Source organism: Convolutriloba macropyga, chromosome 2 (genome assembly GCF_964194025.1).
Source record: "Convolutriloba macropyga chromosome 2, txConMacr16.3, whole genome shotgun sequence".
Lineage (NCBI taxonomy): Eukaryota > Metazoa > Xenacoelomorpha > Acoela > Convolutidae > Convolutriloba > Convolutriloba macropyga.
The window spans coordinates 42,900,047-42,923,691 of record NC_134469.1 but is presented as its reverse complement, the minus strand read 5'-3'; the positions used below and the strand labels follow the sequence as shown (position 1 = coordinate 42,923,691).

At 34.6% G+C, this 23,645-nt stretch overlaps 1 protein-coding gene across 5 annotated transcripts in view; it reads left to right on the top strand.

The window, feature by feature from the left end:
• Positions 1-2,135: 2,135 nt before the first annotated feature.
• The window catches only part of LOC142358680 (uncharacterized), a 62,476-nt gene continuing 40,966 nt past the window's right edge, over positions 2,136-23,645 (top strand). The window contains exon 1 of one of the 5 annotated variants that reach the window (XM_075410182.1): positions 2,136-2,646. The gene's annotated coding sequence lies outside the window, so the exon portion shown is untranslated. Of the gene's footprint in view, positions 2,647-9,857; positions 10,224-14,458; positions 14,661-21,086; positions 21,265-23,645 lie in introns of those variants that run through there. The other 4 variants (XM_075410185.1, XM_075410188.1, XM_075410183.1 and 1 more) reach the window with 4 other exon arrangements.

Sequence of the window (23,645 nt, the reverse complement as noted above, 5' to 3'; positions counted from 1 at the left end):
CTTTTCAAACAAAATTTTTTGTGGTCTTTGATGCTCAAAAAATTTAAATTTTGAAGTAAGTTTTTTTGGAAGTTCATAGAGCTTTTTTTTTTGGGGGGGGGGGGGGTGGTTGGCTCTTTTCTTTAACTAGACCGCTTGGAAAGAGCTGTTTTCAAACTAGCCAGCGCAGGACACCACACTATCCAGATTCTAGGCCATGCTCTAACCATACTATCTAGATTTTGGACGCAACTCTGATCAAAATTTCCAGACCGTTGTTTGTGCGCTGATCAGAGTGCACAGTTTGGATCAGGCCCTGATAATACCTGCAAAGTTCGAACAATGCCCTCGTATGAATTTCCAGACCTTGCTTCCAGTCGCAGTCGTTGGTTCGCGCTTTACCCACTGTGCGCGAGCCAAGTCGGTCTGACAAGAGCTGGCATGGGTCGCTTCCCTCAACTTGGCTGCAAAATGTCACCACAGAGTATCAAAACTAACTGTTAAAATTGTATTAAAATTTTGCATGAAGCCTTAGAAGTTGTAAGTTAAAATCGGAAATCAGCAATTTCATATCAGAACGTACTAACTTTCTCAGAAGGTAATCAAGATGGCAAATCAAACTGGCGGTCCAAACGTTGCATAAATTTTAACTGAGTTTGTTTCAAATTGCCTCATTGGTCAACAAATGATCAATGTTCAAGGTTTTTAACAAATATATCGCAGTACAAAATTTGTCTCTTCTGCGTTCCCAAGATTCGTCTATATCGAATAAAATAAATACTTCAATTTTTCAACAGTTCAGAAAGACAGGGACCTCAAACAGATCGTGCTACTTTGATGCATTTTTCTTCTACAGAACCGAAAAATTCCGATGAGGTATTTTTTCTCAAACTTTTGGCTGTTCTATTATGCAACCAAAAGATTAAAGGGTTGCTTAACATGATACAGTTTCTTGACTTATCTTGAAAATAATCTTAAACTTTTAGGAGATTTGCTTATAGTTAATTTCTTGAACCTCTGGTGAAACTCATGTCAGTTTTAAAAGCAAATTAAACTCCCTTTTTCAAGCGTTAGTTTCGAAATACATAGTTTTCTATTGTTTTTAGTTGGTAGATTTCGTTTACGTACGTTGGTTTTCGTAGGTTGGTGGATATCAGAGAGGCTGGAACAGACCATTGTCTGAAACGTCACATATCTCACATATCATTGAGCCTCCTTGTTATGGAAATTCAAAATGATTCCGTCTTCAAGTCAACCGATATCAGATACCAGTAGTGACAGACACACTTAGCCTATAAAACTGAATCAGAAAACGATTGTTATACTTCAAAAAGATTAGTTCCGAAGTAGTTTTGGCCTTTTGCTTGACGTATAAACAGTAATCAAAGCGGAGCAATGTTAGCGCTAGTACCAGATCGCTGTTTTGTCTGTCCGCTACAGCGACTGGAACCAACATAAACTGACCAAACCAAATGGGAGCTTTGTAGTGTGTCAATCAATGGCTTAATGTCCCTGTGTGTAAGTGCATGAATGAACGTATGCGTGTGTTGATGTGGTTATAAGGATGCTCTGAGATCGGAGGTGAGAAATAGTTTGGCAAACAATGCTGTCCAAATTTGAACAATTCCAAACAAAGCCTCGCCAAAATGAGCAGTGTATCTTTACAAGAGAGAAAATGGCTTTTGTATTTATAACTAAATCGTTAATATCGCCAAGAGATCTTTTGGTAAGTTTTTAACGTGTCCTGGTTAGCCACTGAGAACTTATTATCCTACATGACATCAAAATACTGATATAAAAACAACTTTTCAAAAAATGAAAAAAAAAAATAATTTGTGGTATGGAAAATTTGCCTCATAGGCTGGTAGCTCCAATGTAAATGGGAACAATCTTGTCAACCCGATGGGAACAATTTTGCATTATAATCATACAGAAATGATCCAGTTTAGCGGAGACATGTAAAACAACGAGATTCAAATTATGTCACAAATTTTTGTTTGGCTATATTTCTAGAAAGCATTACCCTCTTGTTGCATAACAAATATCCAGTATTACGCAACAACTAACAGTTAGATCCAAAACATTGGCAGTTTTGGACAATCTGGAACTTTTGTTGTTTGCTTATTGACTTATTTGTTAAGAATGGACAAACTAGAGCAGCTTTCATAATGACCAGTCAGACCACAAATCCAAATTGTAAACAACTGACCAATCAGAATGACGCTTGACAGATGTCAAACTAGTTGTCGCTTAGCGTTGATGAGAGAGTTCCCCAAGATTGGAGTCGTATCTCTCAACGAAATACAACATTGAATGAATTTCATCTCGTAAAGTTTCGATATGTTATTTTTGGGATTAAGAGACGTTTCCGACCACAAAACTTTGCAACCAATTTGTTCAGCTTATTACTTGCTATTAACAATCTGTGGTTTTCTTTCCACAAACAAGTGTTCACACAGCAAAAGATTTAGATTCTGTGATTATTTGGATACATTTCGATAGTAAATTGCCACTATCTCTCTGTCAAGTTAATTTTTTAACCTAAAATTTCCAATTAGACTTCTATTACAAGCTTTAAATTTACGAGCCGGGGATATTAGTTCTCTTTAATTTCGTTATAAGTATTCAAAACTTTACAGAATTTGGACGAGGTATCTTCATCACCAGGTTAGCGTTGAATCACTACCAACAGATCAGATGACATAGTTCTTTTTAGTCGTCAGCTTATATGGTATATACAGAGGCATTGAAGTAAGAAAAGATTTTCTGTTCTTTTATAACACTTGGAGGATGATTTATGCCGAACATAACTTCTTCGGTCAGTCATTTCCACTTTTGTTTTTCGTTGATGAAAGTTATTTGAAGAAGAAAAAGAACACGTCCAAAAATTTTAACTGAAAGAAACGAAAAAGGTATTTATTTCTTCTTCAAAATCGGTAATTTTAAATGCTAATCTAATTCGATGACAGCCAATGTAATAACTCCCAAGTCCAGAAGACCAAACAAAAACCACTTAAAAAATGTTCAGTATGTTCGGTTTCAAGCATGTTTGGTCTGGTGCTAGAAATTAGAGCCGAACGGACGCAGAGCCGGTTGAGAAAAAATGAGAATCAGAGCCCAATGCTTAAATTTGATCGGCCAAATAATTTGATTGGTTTGAATTAAAGTCCAACAAACATAAGAAATATCGAACTGATTAGTTCCCAGCTTAAGATTCAGACCGAAATGGCCTCTGATCAGACCGTCCCAGAAAAAAAAGCGACCTCTGATCGGACCGGACCGACCTAGACTAAATTGTCCTCTGATCAGATTATTGTGCACTCGAAAGTCACCCCTGATGAGACTAGTGTGCGCTCGAATCCGCGTCTAATCAGGAAGTGCGCTCAAAATCGCCTCTGATCGGACTGAAGTGCGGTCGAAATCGCCTTTGATCATACGAAAATGCGCTCGAGGTTTCCTCCTATTAAACTAAAGTGCGTTCAAAATATTCTGATCAGAGAATAATTTTAAACACGAAAAAGCTCTCAATATCGCTATAATATATTCATTTCATGAAAATTGATATTTGCAACAATACTTCAGCTAACGAAATGACAATTCTAAAAGTATTACTAATGAGAAGAAAACACAATGGCCGAAAAAAAATTATTGGGTATGCCGTCAATTCACGTTTTCAACTGAAAAGATGAACTTAGACAGCTTTGCATATAAACGTCCTGATCTACAGTTATTCCAAATCTTTTCATTAGGGGACCGGAATTTACTATCAGCTGGACTCCTTGGTTCTGATCAAGCCCTTCAGACTCGCAAAGGTGTTCTGATCAGAATATTGATGTTTTGTTGACTCTTAGCAGAGATAACATCTGTCAGTATAAAAATAAAAAAAAACTTGAAACAAATTCGCTCTACTTAACCTCTGATCAGACTAATGCGCGCCGTAAAGTGCTTCTGATTAGACCATCCCAGACCGAAGTGACCTCCGATCAGACCAGTTCCAGACCATTGCAGAGGCAAAAGTGCGCTCGAAGTTTTTTTCAAGACCGTGAAATTCGAGCGCACCGGGCACATGTGAGCGCTCGAAGATAATCTGATCGAAGCTCAAATTGGGATGGCCACCTCGACCTGGGTTGCTGTTGCTTTATTATCTATGGTGTGCAGTCGCGTTGCGCTGCGCTCGGTCTCTGAGCAAGGGCAACCCTTTGACAGGGGCAGGTTGCGACCACGGATGGACACAGACTTTTTTACGCTATTTGAAAGGTATTTTTCAAAAAAACTGCCGCTAAAGTGCTGAGTTTATTATCAACCAATCAGAGCACGGGAAATATTCGGATTTAAATTGCTTTTTATGCTATTCTGCTCTGCGCACGTACGGCTCTACTTGATTCCTCCGTTCGCCCGTTCGACTCTGTCGGCGTCCCCCGTTTGTTCGTATGGCTCTACCGACGACCTCTGTTCGCTTGCTCAGCTCTACAGACGTCCTCCGTTCGGCTCGTTCGGCTCTATAAATGTCTTCCGTTTGCTTATTCTGCTCTACAGGCTTCCTCCATTCGCTCGTTCGGCTCTATCAGTGTTCTCCGTTTGCTCGTTCGGTTCTACCAGTGTCCTCCATTTGTTCGTTCGGCTCTCCCGACGTCCTCCGTTTTTGCTCGTTTGGCTATACCGGCGTCCTCCATTCGCTCGCTCGACTCTGTTGGCGTCCCCCGTTTATTCGTACGGCTCTATCTGCGACCTCCGTTAGGTCCTCTTGGATTCAATATTATTGGTTTCTTAGATTCGGTCATCGCTTATTTCAGACTTTGTGTATGGAAAAAATTGTTCAGCAACAATTTCACAGGGACTCTATTTTATACATATAATGTATTATTTTGAAGGATCATACTCCAACTTTCTCAAAAATAATTTCAAGCAATATTTTTTTGCGGATTTACCAAATATTTTTGTTGGCTTCGTCATCTGTCGTTTAATCTACTCAAATTGATTTTGAATCTACAGTTGAGTAAGAGGTGCAATTTCTAGAATGCTTTCTTAAAATTTTAGTATTATATTTACTTAAATATTTTAAATTTTGTGCCCCTAATCAACAAGGAGGCTCGGTAATGTGCGTACGCACATAAGGTTCCGACCCTGCTCATCCACATTCTTGAGTTAATTGGCTACCAAATGATGAAGAGATAGAAAATTTTCAAAAACATACATATGGTTCCATAATCAACCAATGGAAAACAATAATGCCACCCTAGAGGGCCGATGAACTTTATTGATATAGGACTACTATAAAGGACAATTATAAATATCAATTAACAAATATTATTTACGCCCAAAACTTGATTTATATAATAAATAAAATCATAACAAAATCACACCCGCATCAGATAAAACCTAAAAAAATCCATTTAACCTATACATCATAAGAATAAATATGGAACCAGTCCTCAATGCGCTTGGTTAATAGGTCGACAAAGAAAGATCCAAGAGGTGCGAAGTTCAAAAATAGGTTTCTATTTGTGAAAAGAATTAATTTCACTGAAATTCATATTTATTTATACCTCCATAGGAAGTAATTGAGACATGTCATTATGAAAGGGACCTACGACCATTGTTATAAATTAAAAAGAGAACAAACACAATATAAAATGTAGGAAGACTCTTTAGTGTTAAAATGAGGACAAAGTGACTCCACCACTGTTTGTTGAAATCTTAAGTATTTTATGACTTTTGAGTTATTTTAAATCAAAAACATAATTGGGTTTTTGAGCTTCGTCATTTTTTAAATATTTTTTCGGTCGAGTTGTAGCTCAGTCTCTGTAAACACAGGTCACAACCCGTTTCCAGTGAACTATGATTTAACCTCTATAACGGTTTTAGCTTCAAACATTTGTTTCTCGGCTTTGTTACTAGTGTTACTACGAGATAAAATATTTGAGATTTTGTATATTTGTTACAAAAGGATTACGTGGTCATGGCAACAAAAAGAAACCCAGAAATTGAACGTATAGAAATCTCAAGAATTTTACGAAATTAATGGTCGAAGCAATTAATCACAAAGTATAACCAGGGGCAAAAAAATGTTTGAATGAACGAAAGCAATTGAGACTTATAATTAGTGAGATAGAGTTACGTGGTCACAAAAATGAAAGCAAAAAGGATATAATTGAAAATTTTTTTATTTCAGTTTTAAAGTAATTAAAACAAACAGCTTTGAACTGAAATTTTTAATTAGGATAGGTTTTAAGTCCAAGGGACGCAATTGAGACCTATCTTTATCAGGTATATGGCACTTAAAACCAAAAAGAGAGAAAAACAGTGGCGAAAACAAAAAAATCCACAAAATTTTGCGAGATAACTGTGTCTCAACTCAAAAAACATAAACTATATAACAAAAAAATTAAACATTCAGGCAAGCATTTTTTCAACGCTGTGCATTGTTCCTACTAAGCTTTATTTCAATTAGACCTGTCGAAGTTGAGAGAAATAAGATGAAACAGTGGCAAAGTTCAACATTTCACCGATATTTTCTTAAAATGAACATATTCAAAGTCATAACAGACGTTAGATAACAACTAAAATTACGGTCAAGGTTCATTTATGCCTTTTAAAAATAACTGGATCTTTAACGGCGACAATAAGTCGTTGGGCTACGAAAAAGACAACAAATCAAAGCAAAATTCAAGAAGCATATAAAAACCTTTTTACGAAAACAATTGTTCAGAGCCATAAAAACCAAGCACTTAACTGTGAAACCGTAATATAATATCGTTGGACCTCGCTGCTGTATATAGTATCTGTCACTAATTGAGACCTGGTTCTTTTTTAAATTCTTTTAAGTAAAGAAAGTTTACATAAAAACATTTACATAACGGAAATATTTTGAAAAAAAATCGCGCTCCTTTAAAGTCTTAAAAATTTTTTCATCGTACAGATCCATGGCGAGATGAAGTATGAAGATCAGTTCAGATGTTGCTGCGGGTCTAACAAAATACTCATTTATTCAATTGGTTGCGAAATAGGTCAATTGTTTAACAAAATTTCTCAGTTTGTCAAAAATAAATATGCATTTTGTAAATTTATTGAGTTTAAAATTGCAAAGAAAGGCAAAATTGTAACTCCAGAAGACTGTCAAAGCCAGTGGGTGAACAACTAGCTCGTTTTTCAGCTTAAAAAGAATATGGCCACAGTTTTAAGGTATCTACTTCCAGCAGTTTAGGCAGGTTGTCCCAAATTTCGTCTCAAAAAAGTCGAATTTTGAAAAATTTAGCATACATTCTAGCCAAAAGACGGAATCGAACAATTCAGAAACCCAACCCTCTATCATTAGAGATAAATTTAATAACACTACAGTTAACAATTTGATCAAATTTTAGCAAAATTGACGAAAATTAGGTCAAAAATACCGAAAATGTGAATAAAACGGCTGAAATACGTCTAATATTCACAAAACTTTAAACCTCGATAACTCCCTATAATTAATGAAAATTGAAAAAACCTTTTTTATTCCATATTCTACGCAGGACGGGCTTTTTAATGATACCACTCACAACTCTGTACGATGATTATATCGATCGGCCAAAATTGTCTGATAAAAAAAAACCCATTTGAGTATATAGTTCGGGTGGGTAATTATAGTGTGGGTGGGTAACTATAGTTCGGGTGGGTACTAAAGTGGGTCGGAACAATCAGAGTTTTAAATAACTGATTATTGTATTGTGGGGGTTGTACCATTGTCGAGAGGTGAGAGTACAAGCTGTATACAGATATATTTGAATTTATAATGCACTTATCGTAGGATAATCAGGCCCATACAAATAGAGCTCTAAAGGGGCAAAGTGTTGACTAAAACAGTGTGTTTCCTGTAAATATTGACTATAAAAACTAAACATTAGCAACTATTTGCTTCTTAAAAGAAACACCAATGTTAATCATTGCATATTTTTATCCTTTGTTTAAAACAGGCTGCAAGTGTCATCGGGAAACGTACAGCATTGCGATAACATTTGATTAGCGTTTTTATAGCCTTAAAACTTCAGCTTTTGCCCAGATTTATGATCAGGGCTAGATTAAATCCTCTATGATACATGAACACGTTTATGAACCAGCATAAAGATTTTCGATGAAACAACCGAAACGGTCGGTTGATGTTTTCAACAATTTCAGGTTATCTGTTTAAGATCTTTAAGATATTTTTCACCCTAATTACATACATGTTCTCCGAACAAAGTTGAAGTTTTTAAACTATAGAAACTGGTTTCCATTCAACATGTTTGGCACTCTGCCTTTATCAGATACGTCTGACTTTAATCTGCTGCGTTGGTTATTCTTTCTTTCATGTTTTCAAAGTTTAGGACGAGGAGTTTCCACTAAAGAGGGTGCTGAGAATATTGGCCGACAGGGGGTTTAGTCGACAAGGAAAAAAACAGAAATATAGCTTACCGCTTAATTTTTATTGGTCGGCAAAAATGAGTGGTCAAAATATCACTATGGTGTTTCAAACATTACAATTGGTGCGCGGTCGGGTTGTCGGCTAAAATTCTCATATTTTGGTTGTCGGCTAAACGGGCAATCTGCCAGTTCGGCAATCTCCATTAAAGAGATTTGAAAATAGAAAGAGAACTGTGGGCTGTTTGGCTTCTGCTGCTTTCAGTTTGGCTTTGTTTGAATAGTTGGGCTAATTTCACAGCGATAGTCGTACCACACTATTTAAACTGCTTTTCTGTCTTCAGTACCGTCAATCAGGGCACTGGAGGGGGAGGGGGAGGGGGTTGGGACATTGCTGAGAAACGAACGAGATCTCGACATTCTTTCACTTTAATTCTGCCAAGAGACATCACGAAAAGTAACCAAATGATAAACACCACTGCTTCGATTGTCCGATTAGCATAAAAGCGCATATTGCCAGAAGCTAATAAAAGTTATTGAACAATGACTCAATTTAAACAAAGAACCTTTCATAAGTCATATTTGTGAGTGAAAGATTTCATTTTCTAAATTGTTTTCCATTTTGAAAGATATTTGATTAGTGTTGGTAGAAAATTGAATAGGTTTGATGTACAATACTTTGCTGGTTCTGGCTACTTAAGAATGTGCCTTCACAGTAAGACGTTTTTTTTATTTCTTAATATTTTGATGGTCAAGTCAGAGTAACAAATGCAGAAAATTCCAGGCGGGTGGATTTAAGTTCAAGCATAGCAAAAGTTGTAACCCACTGTTGTTTACTTTTTACGCCATCAAAATGTCTGGTCTTAGCTTGCTGAATTTTAGGATCAGGTTACCATCCATGTATTGAGATACTGGTTTCGATAACAAACGAAGACTAGATAAAGCCATAAGCATGTTAGCGTAAAAATTCTCTAATATTAAGGAATCGGTCAGAAAGAGTTCGACCAAAACGAACCCTATTAAGCAAGGTTTTAGATGGTTTGGGGCGTTTGTTGGTCGGCTGACGGCAGTTTTGACTAGTAGCATTATGGCTCTCTCTGTACATCTGTATATATTTGTATGTGTATCTTGTTTTAAGGTGTCCTTTGTGTTATCTTTGCCAGTGAATGAAAGAATGAATGAATCTCTAACAAGCAGTTTACTGTACCCTATCTTCTGCCCCCCCCCATCTCTCTCTAGTCCGCTCAATTCCCATGCCAAACCAAACAGTCAGACACAACACAGAGAATAAAGAGCAAAAGCAGCTCTTACAATACACATGTATTAATGGCTAAGAAAAGCCACTAAGAAGATATGCGGATCTTCTTTCGTTCTCTCTCTCTCTTTCTTTCTCTCATTCTCTGGTATCTAAATTTGATCAGTGGTCTCTGCTTTCTCTCTTGATGTTTTGCCATACAATTGTGAAAGAGTAAGCCCTCTTTTCTTGTGTAAGTCAGTCAACCCGCTTTACCCAAAACTATCATAATTCTCATCACTTAACATTCCCTCTTTACCAGTTGTGCTATAATTCTCTTGCTTTCTTTAATTTTCTCTCAAACTTACCTGAACTCATTCTGTCTTTCAGTTTACAGAACCTCAAGAATTAAAATGATATAATTGATTTCAAATAAGAGTCGTTGAAACTTTGCGTTATTCTCTGGGCCAAACAGTGGGCTGGGTGTTAATTTGCTTTAATTTGAAGCTAGTTACCCTAGTTGAACTGAGAGAGGGATTTATTTTACGATACTTACAGATTCTTAACGACGGTAAGTTGTAAGAGTCTGGCAAAATAATCACAGCCCTGCAGACGGTTACTTTGCAAAACGCGTGAGGTAAGACAACCGCAATATTGAAGATGCAGCTGTGAAGACTATTTTTTAAACAATTGCGGTATACATTTCATGCAGATAAATTTTTCGATGGGCAATATTTTAAACTCTAATAACCCTCTTAGAGCAACCAACAGTTATAATTTTACTGACTTCCGAAATAGGGATCTCAGCCTAAATAGTGTTTTACTCACAAAAAAATCCATTTCTTTGAAATCACTCCAAGTTGTACTTTGCTTTTTTGTGACACAAAAAATGTTTCATTCAAAGCAATGCTTTGTTGATCTCTCTGGCAGAAGTTGAATTTGATCATTCTGCAAAATTTTCTGCACAAAAAGTTCTGCAGTAACAAAAATAAACTAATGCAGAAAAATAAAAAAAAGAAAACATAGCCAGAAGGATTCCGGAAGCGACTCGATGATGTCTTTGCCAAAAAACAGCCAGTCGAAGAACTAATTTCTGATCGCAGCAAGCATCGAAGAAGAGAAGAGACTATTTCAATTCAAATACAAGAAAATTTAACAAGTAGTTTCAAATACAAGAAAATTTAACAAGTAGTTTCAATAAAAAATACGGAAATTCAATTAGGTTTTCAATTTGTAAAAGTACAAATACAATGGGAAAACAATATTTCAAGCAATCAAGCCAACCCCATTACCCACAACAGTTTGGAAAAACATAATAAGCTCAAAAACAAAAAGTGTAAGAAATTAAGAAAAGTTTTAACAATTTATTTGCAATCTGTTGCCAAAATTCAAATCAAAAATTGCTTAGTACCAAATAACCCGTATTTAATTTGTAATAAAGACTGCTCACGAGCGTTAAACTTAAATTCAGCAACCAGTATACGCAATAAAAAACAGTAATGAGCCTAAAACTGCTAAAAAAGAATTTAAAACCGGAGAATTTGTTAAAAGAATCTGACAATTTAAACTTTGGACTAAGATGATTTCTTCGATAACATAAAAATTTGGAAAAAAACGTCGCATATGAATAAAAAATTTAATCACTGAGCCAAATTTTTTCTCACTTACATTTGTTGTTATGTTTCGAAAGAAGGCATGATCAAACGAACCTCTCTCTCTCTCTGTCTCTCTCTCTCTCTCTCTCTCTCTCTCTCTCTCTCTTTTCTCTGCTCTTCGAATTTGTTCACTGAAACAATTTTTTCAAACTTTACTCACTCCATGAACTTCATGCTTGCCCACTCTTTACCAAAAAAGATAGCCGGAAGAGCTCTGGAAAACGACTCGCAATAGACAATTTAAATTTCATATTGACATTTTTCTGTTTAAGTATACTGGTCAGTTTGTAACAATAAGAGGAAAAAATGGAAAATGTGGGACAAAAAGATAAAAACTGATACAGAACCTTATATAAGTTTAGTAGTCATTCAAATATCTCCTACCAGTTGAGTGATGAAACATCAAGGTTTGTTTTTAGAGAGAAAGCCGGCGAAAAGGAAAAGAAACGAAGGACAAAGTCAAAATACACTTTTCTTTACAAAATTCTCTCAAAAAAGTATCCAGAAAATGATAAGAAGCTACTGCACAACCGTCCTTTTGCAGAGGCTCATATTTTGCGTCTTTTCTTCAAGCATTCATCTATTCAACACCTGAGAAGAACATTAGACAACAAAAAAAACGCAGAAAAAAAAGAGAAAAGTTTGGGAAAAGTGTTTCATAGAAAAGTTCCTTCTTTAGCCTTCAGTTTCAACTTTTAGGAAAACCATGCTTATAATTGCTTGAAAGAAAATTTAAATGAAAACTTTATTACACTGAGAAAAATCAAATGAAAAACGGAAAAAAGGCTTTGAAAAATAAACAGACAAAGATTGACTAAAATTTTGCACAAAATCACCACAATAATTAAAAATAAAAACATTCAAAATTTGGAAATCACTTAATTCAAAATGCAGTCAAAACATTTAGAGCAACCAATTAAAACCACAAAATCCCCCAACTCTAGAAAGATTTGCAGAAGAACAGAAAAACTGTCAAAAACGCCTGCAACAGGGAAAACCCTTCTAAATGCACTATTACTAGTTTGGAAAACTGAGAGAGACACCTCTTCCTGAAAAATTGTATTTTAAACAAAAAGTTCAATTGAAAATGCCTGCATGTGATCAAAAAATTCGCTCGCTCAGCAAAAATTTTTCCACCCATACTTTTCTCGCTCTCTTTGCCACACGAACAGAAAACCACTCCTCTCTCTCTCTCTCTCTCTCTCTCTCTCTCTCTCTCTCTCTCTCTCTCTCTCTCTCTCTCTCTCTCTCTTCTATCTGCTCTTCAGCATTTTGACCCAAACACTTTGTGTTCAAGCATTTCACGCTCCACCAATACTCCTCTTCGTGTCGTAAAAAAAAACAGAAAACCATAATGCTTATTCGATTCTTAATAACACTTCAGTTTTTCGTAAGGCAGAGGAACAGCATTCGGCCAACAATCTGTCTCTAGCTGCCATTCTTTTACTTTTCCCAATTTTCGGCCTGTGTTTTAAGCAGAAAAGTTTGTTTTTGGTAACTTTGGGCACTTTTTTGTCTGTGAAGTTTTCAGTTGTTACCCCCATTGCAGCCATGGCCAGCTTCAAGATTGATTAGACTATGATTGAGTTGAGGATACGGCTAAATGATAGCCAATTTTTACACCGGCAATTTAACAGAGGTGTTTGTGTTGGACGATCATTTGTTGGTGTCTGAAGCACAAAACTTACTGCTCAGCAATCACGCCACTTTGATGGAATTCCGCTCCTTTGCAACAGGATCTACTTTTCACTTGGTTTCGAAGTTTTTATGATTTTCGTATGTTCATAAGCATATTTGACACAACTTTTGTTAATGTCATGGTTTTTGACAGTCAGTAACTATGGTAAAACAGTGACTAAATGTTTTAACGTCAATTAAAACCCAAGTGCAGGTCTGCAGAAGAAACACTTTCTCATTACTGCTCTCTGATTTTGTTTAAAAGATATTGAAAATCAACAAAAATTGTTTAACCTGATATTGGGCCATTGCAAAACCTGAACAAGGTTGAACAAATTATATAAAATGTTTTTGCATACTTAATTCAAAAATTGCCCTACCATTGATTACAAATTGTTTAATTTTGCATGCTGTGACAGCCCCATCCGTGCAGAGCAACCGTGTTTCATTTTGTTTTGATCGGATGTCATTAAATTGATAGTGATTGAATACCTGTATCGGCATTAATTCTACTTCCATTAGTAACTTTTCGTATTATTCAATCGATGTGACAAAGTTCTGTTCTCAAAACTTTTTTTATGACCAGTCTTGGATGGAATACCAACCGGAATTTTTCATTTCTGGAGTTTTGGTGCTCGCGATTTCTTTCAAAACTGAATGAACTCACGACTCTGTTTTTATCTTTGGGTGGCGCAGTCCAAATAATTTAGCAAAAATGCCCAACAGCCTGCACTCTTTAAATCCTGTTGGCGTTTGCTCTCTTTACAATGTACCCCTCCAATGAAATATGTTATTAATCTACCCTGAGCCGTGTCCCAGTTTCTGGGTCCCCCTTTCGTGTGTGTTTTGGATTGGTCCTGTTAACTAACAGTAGAGTACACTTATGTGTACACACATGCATAGAGTATAGGGGGAGAGAGACAGAGGTAGAGAGAGGGTGGTTGTGGGTGCAGATGAGGGGTGCATTAGCAAACGGGGTCTAATTTGGGTTTATCCGGAGCACTATCTGTCTCCCTTCCATCTTTTCCCTCTTGGGAATCCCCTGTCATTCTGGTACACTTCCTACCCACCCACCCTCTACGCCTAATTCCCACAGCACAGAATAGGCATTGACAAAATGACCAAAAATAGAATGACCAAAAACTGTTGCATTTACCAAAATTTTCAGAAATACCTACACCAGGTCGAGGTTTTCGATTGTCCTCGTCTATTACGCTGCGCAAACCCTTTTTGAACGCAAGCAGGAGGTATGGTGCGTTCATACATACACAACTGAGGAACTTTTTTTAACGAGCTCAATATACGCACCAGTATTTACATGCTTGAACATACTAAAGTACTTCAAAACTTCTGTTTTTTTTTCTAAAAAATGCGCAAATATGACTTCCCTTTCTCTATTTAAAAAGTTGGTGCTGATATCGGAATCAGAATAATCATAAATATTTCAAAAGCTACAAAGCATTAATGTTGTCCAGAAAATATATCTGTAGATTTTGTTATGATTCGGTGTAGTGAGACGTAGGCCGTTTGCACTGGACTCAGGTTGCACCAGAAATGATAGTAATGATGATTTGGTGTCAATTTGGAATATACTCGACATGATTTGGAACCTCTCAAGTCGACCAGATTTAATTTATTGTTCCAACTTTTCCGTCCCAAAAACGGGGTAGGCGCATTTTTAAATGTGATGATCAGTCTGTTCTAATATCGGAAACAAAAGCCATCTCGCCAGCCAGATAACTGTAAGTGTTATTTATTCCATTCTTATCTTTATCACGTCTTTATCTGACAAAATATACAGTATGGCTACGTGTTATAGCCATAAAATACAAATTTTAGCGCTTTTTTGGTTTTTGATCAAAATATCTTTTCCTTTAAATCATGTTCGAAATAGAATCGAGTACCCATTGGACAACATCGAGTACCCAGATACCGCCAAGTTATCCCTCCGAAAACTGTCTGATAATTAAGGACAACAATTTTAAATTTGGAGTGTTTTTTCAGTTGAAGTATGAAAATAAAACCGTTTAAATTCCGTAAAGTAATGAGCGTAATTCAAGATCATTATCAGTTAGTGCTTAAAATTTAAATACGCGGTTGGGGTAGGAACTATCTGCTCAGCTGTTTTTTGTGCCAGTCAATTTTTGACAGTCAACATATTTGACATAGAAAGACATGAGTGGTATCATTAGAAAGCCCCTTGAGCGTAGAATAATTAGCAAATAAGAAGTTTTACAGTTTTGTATTTTTCCGAAGAGTTATCCAGGTTTTATTATTTTTGTCAACATTTGGCATTATACCACTAGGCATTAAAATTTTTGTGAAAAATCAGCATTTTGTTCACTTTTAGCATAAATTTCGACACATATCAGATAATTATCCCATATTTTGTTAGTATTAGCAAGAATTTCGAGTTGTTTTTAATCAATCCATTCAACAGCGATGTTGCGATTAGTCTCATTGTCCTTTTTTACTTATTAAAATCGAAAGCATTTGAATTATGTAAGGGATACATTTTTTTCAAGATCTTCAAATTTTTGCAATTTTTTAGCGTGAAAGAGATGACATATTGAAGAAGTGAATTTGGTAACACCCGAATAGTAAAGGGAGCAAACGAATGAGCAGATCCAATGCATGAAGGTTTTTCAAACTGGTTTTCAAATTGATGAGAGAAAACTTTTGTTGGAGCAATGATTTTCTAGAACTGCAATTGCAACTGATCTTAGTGTTCCAATGGTTCATAGATTTGTTGTAATTTGTTGTAATTCGTGTTTTCTTTCAAAAGCTTTTTTGTTTTATTAGTTGGGAATTTGTAAAAACATTGATCATTTTTTTAACTCATTGTGTTAGTTGTTTTTGTTTGAAATTTGGAATCAAGTAAATTCGTCTACTGTTTCTAGTTTTTTTAATGATATTGAGGGTAGTTGTTTTTTGCTGTTTTGTATCTTATCCTCTATAATAACAAGTATCATCCTACTTCTATAAATTTTGTTGGTTAGTTGTTTTATTGTTGAGCAAAAATTACTGATCAAGACCTAAATACGTCTAAAAGTTTCATTGGTTTTTTAAATCTTGCAATCTTTTGATCTAATTATTTTTTTATAGTTTTTATCTTTTGTCACTTTGTCACTGTAATTAGAAACAATTTTTGCAGTTTTTTTCTAACACTATGAAGTGTTGGCTGCTTTGAATCTTTTAAAAAATGAAGTTCGGTTATCGTCTGCTTGTCTTTTTGTTATTTTTTGCTGGTTTTCAGTAAAAATGCTCTTTGTGATCAATGTGACTTGGCCATACTTTGTTTTGGATAAGAATAAAATCAATATACTTCAAACAAAATGAAGTTCAAAAAAGTTGAAAATAGGATCAATTATTTCCCGATTCCTCTGAAATTTCCTTCGGGATACTCATTCCCATCTTTTTCTAATCAGTTGTCTTACTAGCGGTTTACACGTGAAAAAAAAATCAAAGAGCAACTTTTTCGTGGAATCCAAAAATTTCGCTGCTAAATTTTTGGTCTTGGCGTCTTTTCTTGCTAAATATTGTATCGGATACTGGTCCATCGGTTGATTGGCAAACACTAAGTAAATTGTATAACGCCTAACCAATTACAGTAACCACTTTTTGTCTGAAAATGGAATTTATTGTTCCAATTTTGTGTTGAATTTCAATAGAAGTTGAGTTCATTTGACTTTTGTTAACTGACAAAGTTAGCTGCTTATTGCCCTAATAGTTGGTTTTCCGGTGAAGAAAATGTTTTAATGTTTTTTTATTTCAACTAATAGCTAAATGTGTTGGTCAGATCAATTTTGAAAGTCTTGTGAAAGACTGGTGATAGCTCTAGTGGTACATGCATCTGCCTTATTTTGCGAATAAATCAAGTTTTAAATCATGATCAACGTTTTGTTATTTTGACTTTTTTCCTACTTACACTTGATTGCTAGACATTTAATCCAAGAACATTTTTTTATCCAAAAATCACGCAATACGTTAATTTATCAAGAAAATTTAGTTATCCATCTGGTTTTGATTGTTTTTTTTTGGAAACATCACTTTGGTTAATAGTAATTTAAGAGCGTGCAGCTCCTAGCTATAAAATCAATCATCAGAATTATAAGTTCCATGTCTTTCAAGCTCTTTTAGTGTTTTGAGTAAATTTGTCCTTGTTGTTCAGTATACTTAGATTTGATATCAAACAATGCTGCTAGAACGTCTGTTAGGCCAACGCTAGTTTTTTATTTAAATGAAACAAAAAATAATATAGAGCTATAATAAGTTTCTTCTTTAAAGAATTTTTGAAAGTATGAACTAGTCGAAGTTTAGGTAGTACCATAATCTCATATAGTTTGGCTTTTCATAGCACTTTTGACTGATTATATGAAAGCGCAAAAAATTGAGTTTGCAAAATTCTATTTCTGTGATGAGATATAGTTTCCAGTTTCTCAACATGACATCATCTCAGAGATAAAATGTGCAAGTTCTGATCTTGCAACCCAAGGAGTGAATTAGGCGATGTAATTTCGTGTAACAAAATGAATAAAATTTTAGCCCTCAGAGCATAAAAAACACATCAATATCAGAGACTGCTTTGCTTCTGTTAATACAGTGGTTGGTTGTTTCGACTGAAGTTTTGTTTCCATTCAAATGGTTGAGACCGCCAAAGTGTCCTATTTTTCTGAAAGCTTATTCCAAGTTTGTTAATAATCTGTTAATACAAGCCTTGGCAGTATAAAAACTTTTGGAAAATTTGATATAAGGAAACTGTCCGATAGTAATTTTTTATTATTATTTTCCGATAACTCATTTTTTTTTTCATTTCAAAATTTTACATAGAGAAAATCTCCTTTGTTTGGTCACCCAGGCATATGTTTTCCTTGAAGAAAACAAAGGAATAGGAACATGATTTGTGTTTGAATTTGATGACCGGATCTTTTGAGCAACGAAAATTGCTGCAATGAACTGAGCTTGTCATTTCTTTGTAGGCTATCTGGCTGTTATTAACAGTAATACTGATTTAACCTGTATATATATATATATATATATATATATATATATATATATATATATATATATATATATATATATATATATATATATATAATATATTTTATTGTTAATCAATTTCAGATTAAAATATTTTATTAGGAATTGTTGTAACTGCTCTTTGATGCACGCAGATATCACTATAAAACAAAATCAAAACCTGTTGTAGTATAATTACCCCACTGTTGATTTTGGGTTTATTTTAATTGTACGCTACTAGAAGATAGAATGTTTGTTAGTTTTTTCGGTCTGCTTATTTTCCGAATGCAACCAACCCACCGCTTTGTTGAACCTTGTATATTTTGTTTATTATATCTCAACAAAAATAAAAAAATGTGTTAGTTTTTGTTCGGGCAATTATCTTCTGGAAGTAGAATGTTTCTTTCTTTCAACGAAACCCTAGTCGCAAATCGTCACCTTTAGCTGTGCACTTTACTGAAAAATCTACTCAAAGTGGAAGCCAAAAATATTTTCTCAAACAGGGCTTTTTCTAAGAACATGATTTTCGGGATGACCAGGTAGCAGCACATTGTAGTCAGGATCGATCTTTTCATAGGGCCTATAAGGTTGATCAGAATTTTAACTCGCAGAACATAAAGAACACAACAATATGATTAAATGCTTTTCTGGGATAAAACAGTGGTTCTCTGGTTTTTTCGATTAAAAATTTGTTTCCATTCAAATGTTTTTGACGGCAATGGTGTCTTTTTCTAAAAACTTCTGTCAAGGTTTATTACTTTTGGAAAGTTTTACATTAACAATTTGTCCTCAGGTCAAATTTCAAAACAAATGAATAAATACATGTTATGTTTTTCAGTTTCATGAACAAGATTTCTAGTCTTAGTATTTTATGCTTTTAAGTTTTTTCTCTCTGCTGAAAACATACTAATTTCCCAAATACAACAACACTACCATGTTCTTTAACCTAAAATCAAATTTTTGTTTATCTGAATTCCAGCAAAATTTGAGCTTATTTTTGTTTAAGCAAGTATCTGTCGAAACATATATTTTTTGACAAAACAGTTTTACGCTTAGCCCTCACTTCCAACGAAACTCAAATGATTTTCGCTGGACCGTCGATTCTTTGATCGTTCTCAAAAAAGCTTTTTATAAGGAAGTTATGATAGGATATAATAAATAGTTTTTCCGGAAAAACTGCGATCTGCTTTTCCAAATTTGGAATGGGTTAGAAACAGGATATTTTTTAGCATTATCAACGCAGTTTTACGAAACACACAAGTTAAAGATTTTGTTCTGAGTATCCTATAATTTTCATACAAGTTTATTTAACCTTTATGCACAATGCCAAAACTTGTGAACGTTTTTAAATCATCTAAGCCAGTGCCAATAATCTTTCACAGTGGAATCTGAAAAAGAAAAAGTCTAAACAACTTATAGTTCTTGCAAATTTTTTCAAAGGCCACTTTTTCATTTTTTTGTTGACTTGTATGAGGAATAATATTGAGATTTTCCTCTGTGATTTGTTTTTCCCGTTAATCGTGTTTTTGTTTCAACGACGTTTTGAAAAGTTGAGCCCAAAGTGGCTGTTTTTTCATTAAGATTTTGACTTGTGGTCATTTCTGTATGTTTGCAACGCAGTAAATTTCATCACGATAAATTGTTTAGCAATTCACCTGCCTAATCCAGAAGTTGTCCATTTGAAACCTAGAAATGTGTTGGTATGTTTTGTCTGTGTTAGACAAAAACGACGAAAGTCCTTACGTATTATTCATTGGTATCATCGGTATGTTTGGTATTCAAACGTAGGAAATCTTATTGTGTTCGGTTTGAAACGTAGGAAACCGTTTGTATCGTGCGTTTCAAAATTATGACAAATAGACTTATGTACTGGTTTTGCATGATCATATGGAGACTCTTCGAATGTAAATGATAAATCTGAAACCCTATCAATGTTCAACAAGTCACATTAAAATTATCTTTGAAAATTTTAAATATAAAACAAGTTTTTTTTTCCATCAAATTTTGCCGCGAGCTGGTTTTTCTAAAGAATACTACGAGAAAAACTTTTTAAAAGAAAAGAGATTGAAATTTCTGCGAATGGAATGAGTATAACTTTTGACTATATTATGAACAGAAAACTAAATTTCTCGAATAAAAGCGATTTCCATCTCTTACGTCTCAGCCCGACAATTTCCTTCTTTTTAAAATCATGATCTCGACCCAAACCAAACTTTCCGAGCTATGAAACCGAGCTTATCAAATATTTCTTACAAAATGTTGTTTTTTGGACTAGGTTCTTGACATACTGGTAACGATTTACATTTCTTCAAACTCATAAATTTCACAAATTGCTCTTTATTACTTAGAGACAGTATCTGTCTTCTATATATGAGCTACGGTTAAAATATGTTCTTAAACCCGTTCTGTTGCTATCATATTCTTTTTTCCACTTGTCCAGTAAAACTCTGCTCGATGATTTTGAAGTTTAAGATTTCATTCAGCTTTTGTTATTCATTTTTCCTATATTTTGCACTGTTATCCGGATTTCTTCCTCTATATTTGTTGTTACCTCTGCTTTCTTTCTATGTGGTTATTTTTGCTATATTTGCTATCTATTTCTTTATTACAGAAGTACATAAAAACTGGTCACTGCTTTTGTAGTTTATGCCACTACAGCGACCAGATTTGTGACCCATTTCCGAATTTCTCTTCTTTTCAGTTTAATGTAGTCCAAGTTGTTCGCTACTCTTGGCGCTCATCATTTTTGGCTATCAGTAACATAGCCAACACATGTCGAAATAAGTTGCTCTTTCAGTCGAGATAGTCAGTTTGGCTTTTATGTTTTGATCGACGGAACATTTGTACTTTTTACAACTTTGTGTTGTAAAGTTCTTTTTCTGTCAATAAAATTAAAAGATGGCTTTAAACTGCCTACTCGTTTGGTTGTAAAGATCGCGGCTAGTGATGAGAACAAAAATGCGCTAGCGATGTTAAGAGTATAATACTATGTGTCTGTTTCGAGAGTGACCCAAATTTACCAACTGGTTTCCCCTCATATCTGGCTCATATTCCCATTTGTTTAGTTCCCACATCTCATAATAAAATCACTCACATCTATTTCATAATCCACAGTTCCATTCCGAATACTTTCCATCATTTAATTCTCTGCAATAAATTGTAACACAACACGTTCTGAAGTTATTCCAGATACATTTGTAGATAATGCACAAAAATTTTTAATTTTGCCACAGTAATTATTAACCAAAAACTTTCCAGGAAACAATAGTTTGTTATTTGCGTTGCATTTTTTAAAATCAACAGTGCCAGTTGAATCATCATATTAAGGTAAAGGTATTTACTGTGGATTGTTTGCTTGTTATCTTTTAATTGGAACCCTCATAAGTGTTGAACAAATCATAATGAAAAAGGAAAATTTTTAATTAGTATTACCGCACGGTTGTTATCCCCATCGAGAAGTTATCAAACTCCAAGGCAAAGCCAACTTGCAGAAGAAATTTGACAATGAAATAACAATCGTTTTTAATTAACTCTCGTCGTTGCATAACTTACACTACACTAGAAATTATATCACTATCTTTTCTGCCCCTCTTTTCTTGTCACTCTTCATATTGAAATAGTGTCGAGAAAAGCGTGGCTGAAAAGAATAGAATGTTCACAAAGCAGAGTTCAGATTTTTGCAATATTCATCGGAAGGTAACAAGTTTTTTTAGCTGGTTATATATTCAACAACTGTTGTCAAAGAGTGTTGAATAAAGATAATATCAGCACAATACGTTGGCATCAAACACAAGTAATCAAATAATTGTGATTGTCAGAAAGTTGTTGAATATATAGTTATTTATATTCTTGAAGCTTTTTTATATCAGATTGTTCATTAAAAAATAATTTCAATGAGTTAGCGCCTTTTGAACAGACCTTCTTTTCACTTTTGATCCAAATTTTTAGAGGAGCTATGAAAAAAGAAACAATGCAAAAAATGTGGTCAGGTTGATGAGAAAATTTTCACGAGGCATATAATATTGAATTTTATGTTATAATAATAATAATAAAATTGTTTCCAAAGTATTGATTAGAAAAAAAAGAAACTTGCTCTTTTACATATAGAAGTTAATATCGAAATTCATTTATGCATTTAATACTCCAAGAGAACACTTTTAGGCCATGGTTGGCCTGTTTTCAAGTGTCTCTAGCGAAAGAGATCGTAAACATCAAAGATTATATGTAAAGATTATAAAAATTTTTACTAGCTACATTAAAAGAAAAATGTTGGGAGCTTGGAGTTTAGTACTCGGTTTGGTCTCACATTTTAAACCAAGATAGCAACTCATCATTGTCAATAATAGATAAGTCCAAAAACTTGTGACAAAAGTCCTTTACTTGCCGCTTTGAGAGATCAAAAATAAAGTTGACAAAATTGGGAAAAAAGTTTAGCAAGCAATTAACCATTTCACGAATATTTGGTTGCAGTGAGAAATTTTCAAACTTGTTCTTACATAAACACAATTTGCGAGAACTGTTTCGCGTTTTTGCTATTTTGAGAAGCTCTTCCCTTGAGATACAGTTTTTTAAAACTGGGATTTCACATTCTTTTCGTATTATTTTTATTGCCATTTTGAGTATTTCATACAGGTGGAGCTCTGATACATTATAGAGTAGCAGTTCTTTCCGCTTACTTGCTATGGAGTCAAACTTTTTTTGAATGTTATGATTCTGGCTATTCTTTTCACCATTTGATTCAGAGGTTTGAGTACTTGATTGTTTGTGTTAGCGTAAACTAGGACTCCGTTGTGAATTACTGGTTGCACACATATGTTCTATAGACTTGAACTAACTGATTTGTTAGGACCTTCCTAATGCAGTAGAGAAATGAGCAGAAACCTAACATTTTTTTGTTGAATTTTTAGCATGTTCTTGAAAACTTAGTTTATTGTCTACCTGAATCCCTAGATACTTAAAATTTTCAACATTTTGGATTGTTTTACTGTTAATATACACACTTTCAGAATTCTTTTGCACTCTTTCGGAAAAATTGACGCATTTTGTCTTCTCAACATTTAAAGTCGGTCGATTTCTATTCAACCAGGAGGCCATTTTCTGAAGAATTACATTGATTTTAGTTTCATTTGTTTTGAGTTCACTTTTGTACAAACTACAGTGTCATCTGCATAGGGGATGGATTTTATGTCAGACGTTTCGAGGGCCAGATCATTTATGTATATAATAAAAAGCAAAGGACCCATTGTTGAACCTTGTGGGACACCAATTTTAATGCTCCTCATAGATGAATTCTTCGAGCCTATTTCAGTGTATTGAAATCTTCTGCTCAAATAGGACTTCGAAACTTTCAAAACATGTCCTCTTAGACCATAACTGGAGCACTTTGCTAGTAAGATTTGGTGGTACACCGTGTAAAAGGCTTTTTTGAGATCCAAGAAAATACTGATCGTATTTTGTTTACTAATTACCCAATTTAATTGAACATGTTCGCTGAGTTCCACCAGTGCATCAATTGCGCTGCGGTTTTGTCTAGAACCAAATTGAGTTTGATTTAACACTTTTTCTTTATTAAGGAAAACAATAATTCTGTTGAAGATAATTTTTTCAAAATTTTTGCCTACCGCCGGTAGCAGAGATATCGGACGATAATTTGATGGATCACTTTCGTCCCCTTCCTTGAATATTGGGATTACTTTTGCAATTTCAGG